At 38.5% G+C, this 14,095-nt stretch overlaps 1 long non-coding RNA gene across 1 annotated transcript in view; it reads left to right on the top strand.

Moving 5' to 3' along the window:
* Positions 1-13,987, top strand: part of LOC103350587 (uncharacterized) — a 36,786-nt gene extending 22,799 nt beyond the window's left edge. The window contains exon 3 of the long non-coding RNA XR_518556.4: positions 144-13,987. This is a non-coding gene — a long non-coding RNA (uncharacterized lncRNA). The remainder of the gene's footprint in view (positions 1-143) is intronic.
* The last annotated feature ends 108 nt before the right edge of the window (positions 13,988-14,095 follow it).

The following is a 14,095-nucleotide window of genomic DNA, read 5'->3' as shown; positions in this document are numbered from 1 at the left end:
CCTCTATCTGACCCATACACCACAGGAGACAATATCCCACTGCCCTCATCATCCTTAGGCCTAGTACCAGGCAAAATAGGGGCCACCCTGCCTATTCAAAACTATTACTATATACCTAAACTTACTATTGTTCTATATTTAAGCTTATTGTTAACCACTGCCAAATCTGGATACCCTACCTGCCTTGCCTGTCCTGAAGAAAACTCCAACAAAAGTTATGGCCAGCTCCTGCCCCTTTATCTTCCTGACCAATGCTGATGCTTCCCCTTGTAGCCCCACATGGCATGCCATGCCTCTTAGGACCTGTAAGTATAATAAACTTCATTTCTCTGAACCTCTCCTCTGTCTTCTCTTGTGGTTGCACCTGACTGACCACATGAAAGAACACCAAACATTGTGTGTGTGTGTGTGTGTGTGTGTACCCACACACATGTACGTCTCTCTTTATGTTCCCTTTACTTTTCCCTCTCTTTCCCAGGCAGTCAATGAACAAAATATTACACTTTTATAAATTTATAATGATGTAGCGATAAACTGTCCATCTGCCTGAAAAAGAGATGCCCAAATAAAGACATCTACAATTCTCTATACAAAATTAAATCCTGGAATGACAGTGTTGCTCAGATAACACTCACAGAACAATGTGACTCAATCTGCAAAGAAAGGTCAAAAACAGTCCATAAAACGTGGAACACCTGCTACAGAATATGTTAATTCACGGTTCCATCTAGGAAATGTTTCTCTTCCTCCCTCACCTGTTCCCCCACCCTTCTTGCATTCAACTCCATAAACAGCAGTTATCCCCCATTATAAAACAGTTGACGGTTAAAACAATGAGCCAACCAAGAAAGTACAATATTCTATAACTGACATTTACTGCACTGGCCTTGGACTTCTAATCTTTACCAGACGGGCACACAAATCAATCCATCAGCTCATAAAGGTGTGCTTTTTTAACCTCTAAAACAGATGGGATTGGCCAGAAGTGTCTGGCATGTCAAACTGCTAATCACTGCTGCCCTTTGCACAAAATAACCCACTTAAGTTGAGGCATGGTTGCACTGTAACCGACATTAGTCTGTGGGAAACCCATTTAACTGTCACACACTCCTGCCACTCCTGCTCTCCCTTAATTAAGCCTAATGCCTTATGCTTTGACCTTTTGTTCTAGCCTATTAACCCTATCTAGTACAAGTTCAATTATGTTAAACTAAAAAACTTTGCTGGAAAATATTAAATGCCATGCTCAAAAAATTGTAAGGGACAGTCTCCCAGCCCTAAGTTCTATGCACCCTGATACTCAATGCATTCCAAAGTGAAATCTCACTTTTCAAGTAATGCTGATTTTTTCAGAGTTATGAAGAACCAAATTATCATTCTAGTCCAACCCCCTTATTTTACCAAGGAAACTGAGGCTAGAAAACATCAAATGACTCAGCCATCTCTTTACCACAGCAAAATCACACTACAACCTGACCAATCCCTGGTTCTAATTCTTTATTCTCCAAGGTGCCTCTAATTAATAGTTAAGCCAGTAGTAGTGTATTACTGATACTAATATTTTCACCACAAATTACCTCTCACTATCCTGTAGAACTGCTATGCAGACAGGCCTAGACCAAAATACAGGGTTTCTTCAACATTGTTTAAAAGTTTTCCTTTTTCCACCCAGGCAACAAAACTCCCCATTCCCTCATTACTTTTTTTCTTTTTAAAATAATAGTCACTGAGAACTACTCAATCCTGCAACACTTGCAAAGCAATACATAAAAATACAAAAGTTTTTTCTTTCCTGGTAATGTGTTAGAGACAACGACTAAAGATACAGAAACATTATAGCATGATACTTATTCATACTGGACGAATTAGCAGCTATATATCTTTTAAAATGTCTTTAATTTTTATTTATTTCGGAGGGAAGGAAAGAAAGAGAGAGCAAGCCAACACAAAGGCATCCATTGGTTCTCTCTCCAAATGCCAGTAATAGCCAAGGTGAGCCAGGCTGCAGCCAGAAGCCCGAAACTCCATCCCAGTCTCCCACATAGGTGGCAAGAGCCCAACTTCTTGAGCCATTACCAGCTGATTCCCACTTGCATACACAACAGGAAGATACACTTGGGAGTAGAGCCAGGACTTGACCCAGGCACTGCAATACTGGATGTGGACATCCCAATTGACATCTTAAGAACTGGGCCAGGGTCGGCGCTGTGGCATAGTGGGTAAAGCTGCCCCCTGCAGTGCCGGCATCTCATATGGGTGCTAGTTCAAGTCCTGGCTGCACCACTTCCAACCCAGCTCTCTGCTGTGGCCTGGGAAAGCAGTAGAGGATGACCCAAGTCCTTGGGCCCCTATACCCGGAAGAAGCTCCTGGCTCCTGATTTCAGATCGGCACAGCTCCGGCCATTGCGACCAACTGGGCAGTGAATCAGCAGGTGGAAGACCTCTCTCTCTCAATCTCTGCCTCTCTTTCTCTTTCTGTGCAACTCTGACTTTCAAATAAATAAATAAATCTTAAAAAAAAATGAAGTAGGCCAATTCTCACCCCCAAAGTAAGTCTTTTTAAAACCTGTTATATGCATGTGAATTGCTGTTCACATTTAGCAGAATTACAAAAACAAAACTTTAAAATTCTCTATAAAACAAAATCAAATGTAAAATGCTATCACAGAGATATTTTATTTTAGCACATTGCAATACATGCTGTTATTTCTCCTTCCATTTACTTCAATTAGAAAAAAATTCTCATTGTGAAATAAAATAACTTATAGATAAATAACATAAAATTTGGATTTCTATGACTAGTATAAGGACCTGCACATTACATTCAGATTTTCAAGACTTAAAGTAGGATTTTACCTTTTTTTGTTGACCACCCAATGGCCCCTTTTTTTAACCTGTTCTCAATATTAACCAGTGTCGTCTTTTGCTTCATCAATCCTGAGTCTTACAGGTTTAAGGTAACATGCTATTAGATAGAACATATAATAATTTTGCAAAAGGAAGACAATTTAAAGTTGTGCTAAAACAATGAATTCTCCCAATGGGAGAATTCATTATCTACATGGGGAGAAAAAAGAGAATGTGGGACAAGAATTTAAAACTCAAGGTGAATGCGTTCACACTGTTAGAATGATACATTCAAAGAAAAATATTCCTTGACATCATCAGGATGAATACACAAGGATATGTAAATGTAAAATACATGGATGGATGACTGGTCAAAGCCAAGCACACACTTGTAAGCAAGGGCAACTATCAGGAAATGCATTCTCATTCACCTTTTTCCACTGCAAAGGATAATAATGCTAATTTAAAGGAGCTACCATACCTTAGTTACACAAGTTTTAACTCATGAAATAAAGTTCGAGTATTTGTTGAGAAATGCAATAATAGGAAATTCACGTAACTTACAGAAATTCATGTACTCTATAACACACTGACTGACACTGATGAGCAATGAAGGGAAAAGGAGTCCAGGTACTCAGGACACACGTAAAAGCACAAAGTAGAATATGCCACATAAATGGTAAATGTGCTTGCTTTTCTGTTCTTTTACTTTGGACATTAGTCATTAGCTTCTTTTTTTACAACAATATGCAAGCATGAGAATACACAGAAAAATATGTGAGCCATGATACTTTTCCTATCTATAAAGGAGAAGCACTGCCAAGCACACATAAAGTTACATTTGGTAAAAAAATAAATAAAAAGAAAAATCTGTCTTCACAAAGCAAGAAACTCAATTAACGTCATTTTAAAGGCATCTGTTTAAAGTCAATACTATAAATATATATCCAGATAATTTATATATTTTCTTTAGCATTGAAAATTTCTGATCTAGAAATTTCTGACCTCCATTTGAAAATACTTTTATTTTCTGCCTCCCCCAGCAATTATTAATATAGTTGCAAATGATTTTGATTGTAAATCAGGAAATTAACCTTTAGAGAAGCATATATCCCACTTTTTAAAATGTAACAAAAGTGCTTCATATTCTACGAAGTTCTATAATTTACCAGGTTTGGACCATCAATTGTTCTTGATATCTTCTACCTTTTAATGTTCTTGAACATAAAAATTAACTGTAGACTTGAAATTTTAGAATGCTCCACCTTCCCAAGCAGTCAAATCTGACACAACGAGGTATGCCAAGCAGGTGGGTCCTTGTTGACCACTGGAAGTAAAGCTAAGGAAATTGCCCACAACACTCTAGAAATACTTTGCTCCATTTCCTTACCCCAAAACCTTAAATATTACTCCCAACAATTTTGCTAAGCAGGTTTTCTAACATACTATAATGTGTGTATTTCTGAGCAAACTTGGTAATACAAAACAAATTATTTCAAGTGGCAATTAATTATAATATCACCAACTTGCATTTTCCCCTAATTAATGAGCCTGTAAAGGAGATGATAAATTTTATGGTAGAAATATTCCTTTTAGAATTCCTAGTTTCAATAAAGAAAAAAAAATCAGAAAGGCATCTATTATTCTTAAGTTACACGTAATGAACAGCTGTTACGTATAAATAGGGGCCATCTCTGGTCCCAAAGACTGCCAGATTTGAACAACCATTGGACTGGTATAGCTACAGGCAGCCTTCCATGCGCACGGACAGCACCAACAATGCACTGATGAACATGCTCCTTTCGTGGAGCTTATAGTCTACTAAGGAATACAGGCATATAACAAGTATAACTGTGGCAATTAGGGATTACATAAAACTCTGAGAGAAAAATTCCAAGTTTTTGAAGACTGGGGACTGTAGTGCATCTCTAAACTTTTCTGCACACTTTCCTATGAGCAAAATGTATCTCATTCCAATTTGCCTTACCAAGGTCAAAAAAGTGATCAGTTTACGGCTCATGTCAAAGGGCCAGTCAGATGCCCTCTCTTGGCTTTCCTCCTAAGGGGATGGACCTGTGTACCTGGGTTCACAGCATATGATAATCACAGTGCCCCCTTCACCTTGTTACCTTTTCACAATGGAATACAGTGAGTCTCTATCTACTGAATTATGTTTCCAATTGAACCAACAGGCCCAAACACCTCCACCAATGGTTTTAGTCCATCACTCATCAGCAATACATAAAGTCATCCTGCCAATCTTCTGGTCAATTAAAGTTATCTACCTAGTTGTTAATCTACAAACAGGAAACTCCCTTATTCTTTTAAAATAGACCACAAAATATGCATTACACGTGAAACAAAGTTGTCCCATGAATAGATACAAACTTCTCTCTTTCAAATTCTCAATCTAGCAATTACATTCCAAGAACCAGAATATCAAATAAATCCTAAGACTCTTCTCAAAATCATGAGAAAGAAATAAAGTACTAACTTGGGTGAGGCAGTTGCTCTTTCTCATTCAACTCATTATTGATCCTTCTCTGGGTACTGGCTTGGACTTCACTGCTGGATTCATTGCCAAAAGGTATTAACTATTCCCTAACGCTTGGAATACAAACCTTTCTTTCTAAGTCTGCTTTAACAAAAACAAAGAAACAAACACAAAACTGTGAAATAAATTAAGATCTGACTTCTCTTCTTGGATCTAACTCCACTGCTAGCTAGCTGTGTGACTTTTAAAATTTATTTGAATTCTTAAGGTTTCAATCTCCTCTATAAAATACAGATAATAAATGTTTTGAAAATTTTCAAATAGCAGCAATGACTAAAATTGCTGTAAGATAGATAATCATTTACCTTACTACATCACATGGATCCTCTTCGTTAAAAAAAAAAAAAAGGGCAGGTAAGAAATGGTGCAATAAATGGGGAAAACAGGCTAAAGAGGAAACAAAAATAGAGAAAGGATAGAGAAAGGAGGGGATCAAGAAAAAAGAACATGGTGCATAAATGCTAAATGGTATTATTTTAATCACTGTTTGACTTACAGTCTAATTAGCTGTAAGAAAAAGGAGGAAGTCTCCACAAACTGACTTCTTGGATGAGAAGTAGAAGATTCCTTTAAACAACTGTGCTTAAATCCATAGCACATACTGCTTTTATCAGACATTTTTCCACTCTGAAAATCCAAGGATTTGATGAAATTATTTCAATTTGTGAACACTGAGGCAAAAGAAATTCTAAGCTTAAGAAAAAAGAAATAAAAATAACAATAAAAAAAGAAAATGTGACTTTGACTCAGATCAGCCAAATACTACTAGGATAGGTAAGAATAGTTTTTTAGCAATGCCACTAACAATGCACTGCCTTGGGCTTTACCTCAAAAATACCAAACATCTAGACAGTGGGGGGAGAGACAGCCAGTAAAATTTAAAACTGCCATCTTCAGGCTTTATTTGGGGTATCATGTAGATTCATGATTTTTTTTAAAAAGTCAAAAATGGATTAGGGCAATAATATAAACACAGATCTAAAACTGCAGGTGTTTCCCCAGAGTGTTCAGTGTCACAGTTTTTCTCTTATTTGGCCAAAATACAAGATGCGCTCCCTTAATAAAAGAAACAAAACACTTCCTCTGCAGTTTTTATACAAATCCTTTGTTTTTCCAACACTTACTGGGCAATTCAAAATCCAAAGCACACTAAAAAGTATTATGTATATGAGCCTTATTACTTATCTGCTCAGGCCAAGTGGTTTTGGGTTCAAAATTCCATAAATTTTGAATGAGGTAAGTAAAAAGAGGTGGAGAGGTTTATAACTCCATTTCTCAGGGCCCTAACAATAAAAGAACATACCTGGTGTGTACTTGAAAAATACACTATGTGCCACAAACCTCAAAAATCTCCTTCCTAACCATGGTCTACTCCCAAAATGAAGTCAATTACTTCTCTCTCTACATTTGCTATCTTCCAGTAACTTCACGGATGCATCATCAATTTCTTCTTTGTAGTACAGAGACTAGTTTACTAGTATTACATAGTCTTTAACAAAATTATTGTGGATGAAGATAGGGTAATAAAAAAAATCATGTTAAGAATGGTCATAGTCAAGAGTTGTAATTTTTCAACCAGGAAGAGCTACTGCTCTGAATTTGCTACCACTGCTCCTTGAAGTGGACAAACATAATTAGCCTTGGGAACATCGGGATGAAGACCATGACAAGCAATTGTAATGAATTATATCTAGAAACATAGTTGCTTTCACTGCCTCAAAGAACACTGCAGTAATTCTGTGGTACACTTTGCAAGAGCGAGCACTGGAAGGAAAAGCACCTGTTCAGCCTCCCTCGGTGGCTCTGCTTGTTTCCCTCCAGTGAAATGCAGGCAGCAGGACATCCAGCTCTCTCCCAGAACTAACAAGCTGCTGCAGAATCATCAGCTGGCAAAAACATGCCTGGCCAGTGAGACTAGAAATCTAGGCTGGGAGGCTTGAACAATCTGCCTGAGTTTTGTAGCTTCCAGGAGGACAGGAAAAACATTTTTAAATGACTTCCTGAAAGTCAGATGGCCATTGGGTTTTGCTTCAAAAGACAATATATTTTCATGGAAAATCAGATTATCACTGAAATTCGCCATGTGACATCAGGCATGTTACTCTGGCACCTCTCAGACCAGGTCCATCTAAACTACAGAAAGTGATACCTACAGGTCACAGGGGAAGTGGAAGCATGAGAAGAGAAAATGGGTACAAAGCTGAGAGGACGATGCCTGGCACAAATCAGTAGCCCCCAAACACCAGCTCCCTTCCCTTCCACGATGCTTGTCCCAACAGAAAATGGAAAAGGCAAGTAACTAAACAGCAGTTTAGTTTTTGGGCTTGTTTATTTTGTATTACACGTTTTAAACCAATCATCTCTACTCCTTTGAAAGAAATCTCAGGCTTGAAATCTTCAGTGTCAAGAACAACAAAACTAAGGTGTAGTCAGAATTGCTGGATTTCAGAAATTCAATCTAACCGCCACATTCTACAGATGGTGCCAGGGAACTTTTAAAAGGACATTCTTCTTTTAATCTGTATTATACTGATTTAGTAGGAGAACCTAAACCTCAAAAACGAGTGTGGAATAACAAAGCAAAAACACTATTTTTAATATGTTTTTCAAAAATCAAACTAGAGTCTACAAGACACGCCGTGCAACCAGTCCCTTTAGGGGAAAAGCAGCAACTGCGATGCACTCGTCTTGAGGGTATTTCTTACTTCCCATCTGCAGGCTTCCACCTGTTTCCAACTCCTTTTTCTTGACATCCTCCATCTTTTTATGTCCTCCTCCCTCCACTTAATGTGTTACTCTCCCAATGTACAAATCTACCTTACCATAGAGGACTATATTCATATTCATATGTTAATAGATTGGAGGAAAAAATCTTTAAAAACAGCATTCACAAACCATTTATAATTCCTTAAACATTTCATATCCCGACTTCTAGACTGATTCTTCAAGACAAAAATTTGTCCCTTTTTTTATTCTGACCTCTAATTCTAAAATTTCAATTGTATCCTGTAACACGCAAGGTTCTCTTACCCATATTCTCATAAAACACCATAGGGTTATAATACTACTCTCACTTTAATACTGCATATAATTTCTTTATTATTGATTGCTAAATTAGCATCTGAATATTAAGCACATATTTAATAAATTCATATTATTTAGGGTATAGGCAAATTCAACTATTAAAAGCACATAACTGTAAGGAGAAGCTAACATAATCACTAGATATGTGACCTCAGCCAAGCTTTTCTCTTAACTATCTAAAACTTATCACTAAAACTTAACTATCTAACACTTAGTCCCCTCACATAGCAAACAAAGAATGTAAAGTAAAATAATCAAAACAGACTGGTAACAACACAAGTTTCAAACTCAGTTCCAGAGCTGCTATCAATCACTCAGCAAATTACAGGTTTGAAAATAAGGAGTAGCCAGGACTATCACTTAACAGGTGCCTGAGAAATGACTCTCCTAATTAGAAGTCCAAGGGTGACAGACTCCTTTCTACCAAAGCTCTGAATAAACACCAACATTAGGTCAATCAGAGCTGTCCTGTCCCAGTGGTATCTTAAGCTGATGACTCAAATTCCCAGCAGGCTTCTAGTTTAATACTTCTTGAAACTCTTAAGCTTACTTACATAGTGACCTGAAATTTAAGGCAAGTAAGGGTCTCTTCCATTCTTAAAGATAGTTTCACAAACTGACTAAGTTAAAGAGGAAAGATGGGTTTCAATTTTGAGCTCTTATTCCCTGAAATTCAAAATGTTCTGGGGAGAGTGAACTATGCTAGTTTTGAGTTCCAAACACAACTATTAATCTATCAAAGCAGCAATTTTATTTACAAGCTTCTTAACTTTTTTTCTACCCAATCCTATTTATGGAAAAGGGAAATAAGGGAGCGAAGAGGGAGAAATGGATGAATGAACGGTTATCACAATCACCTTTCTAGCCAAAGTTTCAAATAATTTTAAAATTATTTCAACAAAGGGGCCGGTGCTGTGGCGTAGTGGGTAAAGCCACTGCCTGCAGCCATATGGATGCCAGTTTGAGTCCTGGCTGCTCCACTTTCGTTCCAGCTCTCTGCTATAGCCTGGGAAAGCAGTGGAAGATGGCCCAAGACCTTGGGCCCCTGCACCCGCATGGAGACACAGAAGAAGCTCCTGGCTCCTGGCTTCAGATCAGCACAGCTCCAGCTGTTGTGGCCATCTGGGGAGTAAACCAGTGGATGGAAGACCTCTCTCTCTATCTGTTTCTGCCTCTCTGTAACTCTGCCTTTCAAATAAATACATAAGTCTTCAAAAACAAATTATTTCAACCAAGATATGAGTCAGATGAATTACAATTGCCCTAACATGTAATTATCCAAAATACAATCAAGAACAGTCTATCTTTATTTCTTTATCTGAAAGATGGAATAACAGAGAGAGAGAGGGAGGGAGAAAAAGAGAGCTCCTCCATCCCCTGGTTCACTCCCCAAAAGTCCTCAACGGCCAGAGATGAGCCCAGCTGAATCCAGGAACCAGGATCTTCTTCCAGGTCTTCCGTGTGGGTAGCAGGGGCCCTAGCACTTGGGCAACCTTCCCCTGCTTTCTCAAGCACATTAGCAGGGAGCACCTATACAATGGTTTGCAAAGAAACCCGGTTAGGACTTCAGAGGTCTTAGCGGCCTCCATTTTCCTCCTTCCTTGAATCATAAGATAATCAAAGAAAGCATTTAAGACTGGAGTTTGGTGCAGAGATTAAGATTCTGCTTGGGATCCCACATCTCATTGTGGAGTGCCTTGGTTCAAGTTCAGGCTCCTTTTTCCAATCCTAGCTTCCTGCTAATGCATGCTCTGGGAGGCAGCAGTGGTTGTCCTAACACTTGGGGCCCTGTCACCTCTGTGGGAGATCTTGATTGAGTTTCTATCTCCTGGCTTCAGCCTAGCCCAGCCCCAGCTGTTTGGGGTGTAAACCAGTGGGTGGAAAATCTCTCCTTATCTTTTATTCTTCCTCTCATTCTGCCTTTCAAATAAATAATAAATAAGAAAAGGTTTCAAAACTAAAGTAATCCTTTTGTAATTATTTATGTTATCTTTATCAAAGATACTGTAAGAGTTCCCCAGCACACCACCTAAATCTCGATGCTCAAAACAGTTTTCCACGTGGACTAGGACTAAAGCTATAGATCTTAAAAGAAAGAAAAGGTCATGTGGTATATAAGTGATTTTCTTTCAACCAAACTGTAATTCCTGGTTCCAATTTTGAACCCCCAAAATGAATTTTAGACACTAAGAAAAGTGGACGCACACAGAGACAGAAAACTTATCATTTCTCTCCCTCAAACAACCACTATTTATATAATATTGCTGGCCTCATAAAAGGCAATCCATTACCATCAGCAATTCACATCCCCGTTACAGCATCAGGATACAGAAACAAGATCTCTCTCCTCCATTGACTTTTTGTTCACTCCAAGTTCTGCACATAACCCTCAACTCCATTCCACTGGACTGCTTCATCATTAAACATTCCTGGTTTTTACCTTCTGAAGTCTTAGTGATCATCCTGGTGTTATAGTTCTCTGATTGTCATGTTATCTAAATACTACACAATAAGTTTGCTCATTTATCTACCAGCAGTCCCTTGGGGGGGGAAAACTGCAACTTAAAAGAAATGCATCTTGAACAATTTAATTCACAGCTTCAAACTCTTCCATTTGAAGTCCCACCACTACATTCTGCTTGAAAATGCTTCCCTGACTTTCCACAGAGTAGTCAAGATTCTTTTTAATAAAAACATCCAGTTGGAAGACATGAGCATACAGAGCCTGGTTAGAATAGCAAATGCTTTTCCCCACAGGCTTCATCCATTTAACAGAAAATCATTAACAAAACAAAACAAAGGAAACCCACTCCGATTATTTGTCAATCACCTGAAGAGGCAGATGGCCTTAAGTACAGGAGTAAACAGACTTCACCTCACCATAACCAAAAAGGCGCTATTCATGGAAGAAAACACCCAGAGATGCTGCAGCTGTTTATTTTCAAAAAGAAGAAGAGCAAAGGAGAAAAGAAAGGAAGGAAGGAGGGAGAGATGGAGGAAGAACAGGGAAGGGAAGGGAAGAGATGGGACAGAAAAGGGAGGGGAGGGGTGGGAGGAAGAGAGAGAAAACTTGGAATCCTCCTTTTTCTCTATTAACCTACACTTTAAAAAGTAATGATGTCAGGCAATCTAAGTATGAAAAGCAAAGCTGATCAGACCCCAAGTTAAGGTGACCACATATCTCTGTTTGATAAGAAATCAGGTTTTAAATTTACATTGAGACTTATCCTTTAACCTGCCTCACAAAATTCTTACCGCTTTTTACAGAACACTTAAAACATGAGATTTCAAGTTTCTTGAAAATTTTCAGACTTTAAAATTAAACACCTAATTCCTTTAACCTCATACATCCCAAAATTACTTCTCTGTTATTATCTCCTAGGACTGGCTTGCGGCAGAATCTCTGAAATTAATAACCTTCTTCCCTCTCATTTTCCTAGGGAGCCAAGGATGGCACAGCTTCTTATCTTCCTATTTGTTCCATTAGATTGACATATTTTGCCTCATCTGTCACCTTCCATAAAACTCTGCTTTCAGATATGAGTTAATTCATTTTTAGTTGTCCTCAATGTTCTAAAATAGTGACGTCTGACAGAATTAATACAGTGTTCTAGTTCTCTCTGTATTTAATTAAAGATCTTGGAGGCCATCTTTCTCTCAGGCTACACCATATAAAGGAGGAGCATAACTTCCTCCGTGGACAATGTGATGAACCACATGGCAACAAGCACCGAGGCTGCCTCCCTAAGGTCTCCCATTTACCAATTGCTATACCACATACAAACCACTAGCCAAACAGAGCACCACTTCATTTCACCTCTGTTTCACTTTTCACATCTCCTAACAACTCTACTACAGCTTACATTCGCTCTTACTTCTTCAGTATACAGAACTTCCATAGTTTTAACTCTTCCCTACATTTTGGTATTGCTTCTATTTCACTGGACTTAAAAATTCCTAATGGCATTTAATATGTAAGATTTCTAGAATTTCTGATAACACCACAGAAAGTCTGAGCAATCCGTTTAAAGCTACCTCGGAGAACATGCTGAAAATTCTGTTTTAAATCTTTTGAATTAATATCTTTTGGAAAAGAGCCCATTCAACTTGATATGTCATAATTTTCGATTCTAAAGGTGGCATGGATAATTTAAATTGGCACTTGCTATTTATTACTTAAGAAATTGTTCCCCTGAATGGCCTTTTGAAAGCCAGCACTTCTTAATCATTTTTTGACTATATCAAAAACTGCAAGAGACAGGACAATTTAAGCAAACTTCAGGAGCAACAAACTAACAACAAACTCTAGGTGGTGGTATAGGTTATTTTTTATCATGATGTTTTGCTCTTAAAACTGCAAGAGTCAGGAGAGCCTTTAGCTTCTTCTACATATATTTCTTTAGTGCAAGCTTAATATTTTAAGGTATTTTGAATTACCAAAAGTTCTACAGAGTTTGAAGGTGCAGCTAAGAAGTCGTTCTATGTCAATTTCTCCTATTAGTTTTAAATTTGATTTTCAACTATCTCAAAGGTACATTAGGGACCTCATTTGAGTAAAAGCAACAAAGATCAGTGTTCTTCTTAAAATATATATACTTGATTTACACTCCTAGGGCACACTTAAGGCTAAGTTTGGAAAGAACTCTTTCCCCACTAGAATACGGAAACAGACCAGAGGAACCAACCCTACAGCACACAGGGCAGCGGCTGCTCCACGAGCTGGTTCTCCTCCTCCTTTGTCTCTGGCCACTAAGTACTGGCAGGAAAAAAGTTCACGATGAAGCCTCTGCTGCCTCAATCAGCTAAACCCTATTAATGTTACTAAACTGGTGGGCAAACCCACAGCAACTAACTTGGAAGGTACAAAACATTCCAACAAATTTCAGGCAGCAACCCACACTTCAGAATCCAGGCAGATGAAGCACTATTTGTTTAAAAGTCTATTTATTTCACTGTCTCGTCAACAAAGGTGGTAAACTTATGATTAAACATTGTATAATCACATCTGGAAGAAGCCACCCACTTGCTAAGCCTGTGGTTCACTTAATAAGCAGGTTCAGTGCACTTCATAACTTTAAAGAATGAATTAGCGAAGCCCCTTGTTGCACAAATCCCCCAAGAAATGTAAAATGAGCATTCATTATATACAGCCCAGCAACCATGTCTCATTTACACACCGAGAGATGGCTTCTCTACCTCCTAAAGACAGTATTCTCCCTTACAAGCTCACAACATTAGCGAGACAAACTCCAACTCAGTCCCAGCACCCTAGTTCAGAGTCCTCCTTGGTACCTAAGGAACGTCTTGATTTTCTTTTTCCCCTCAAGATAAAATGTCCCACGGGGTGGGGTGGGGGGACAAAAACACGTTTTAAAGACTCCCAAGTAGTTCATCATTCTGCTCAACTGCTACCCTCAGAAGCCAGTTAAGATTTCTGAAGGTGCTAGAAGGTAGAAACTCCTGGAATGCTTCGGAGATCAACATGTGTCAGACTCCCAGCCCGTCCGCCTCCCAGACAGACTTGATTCCTTTGTTCCTTCAGGCTCACCACCAACTCCAGATTAAAATTCGGAAACTACTTTGGAAAGCATGGGAGGGTAGGCAGCGCAT

The sequence above is a fragment of the Oryctolagus cuniculus genome, chromosome 4 (assembly GCF_964237555.1).
Source record: "Oryctolagus cuniculus chromosome 4, mOryCun1.1, whole genome shotgun sequence".
Classification (NCBI taxonomy): domain Eukaryota; kingdom Metazoa; phylum Chordata; class Mammalia; order Lagomorpha; family Leporidae; genus Oryctolagus; species Oryctolagus cuniculus.
This window is presented reverse-complemented; position numbering and strand designations above follow the sequence as displayed.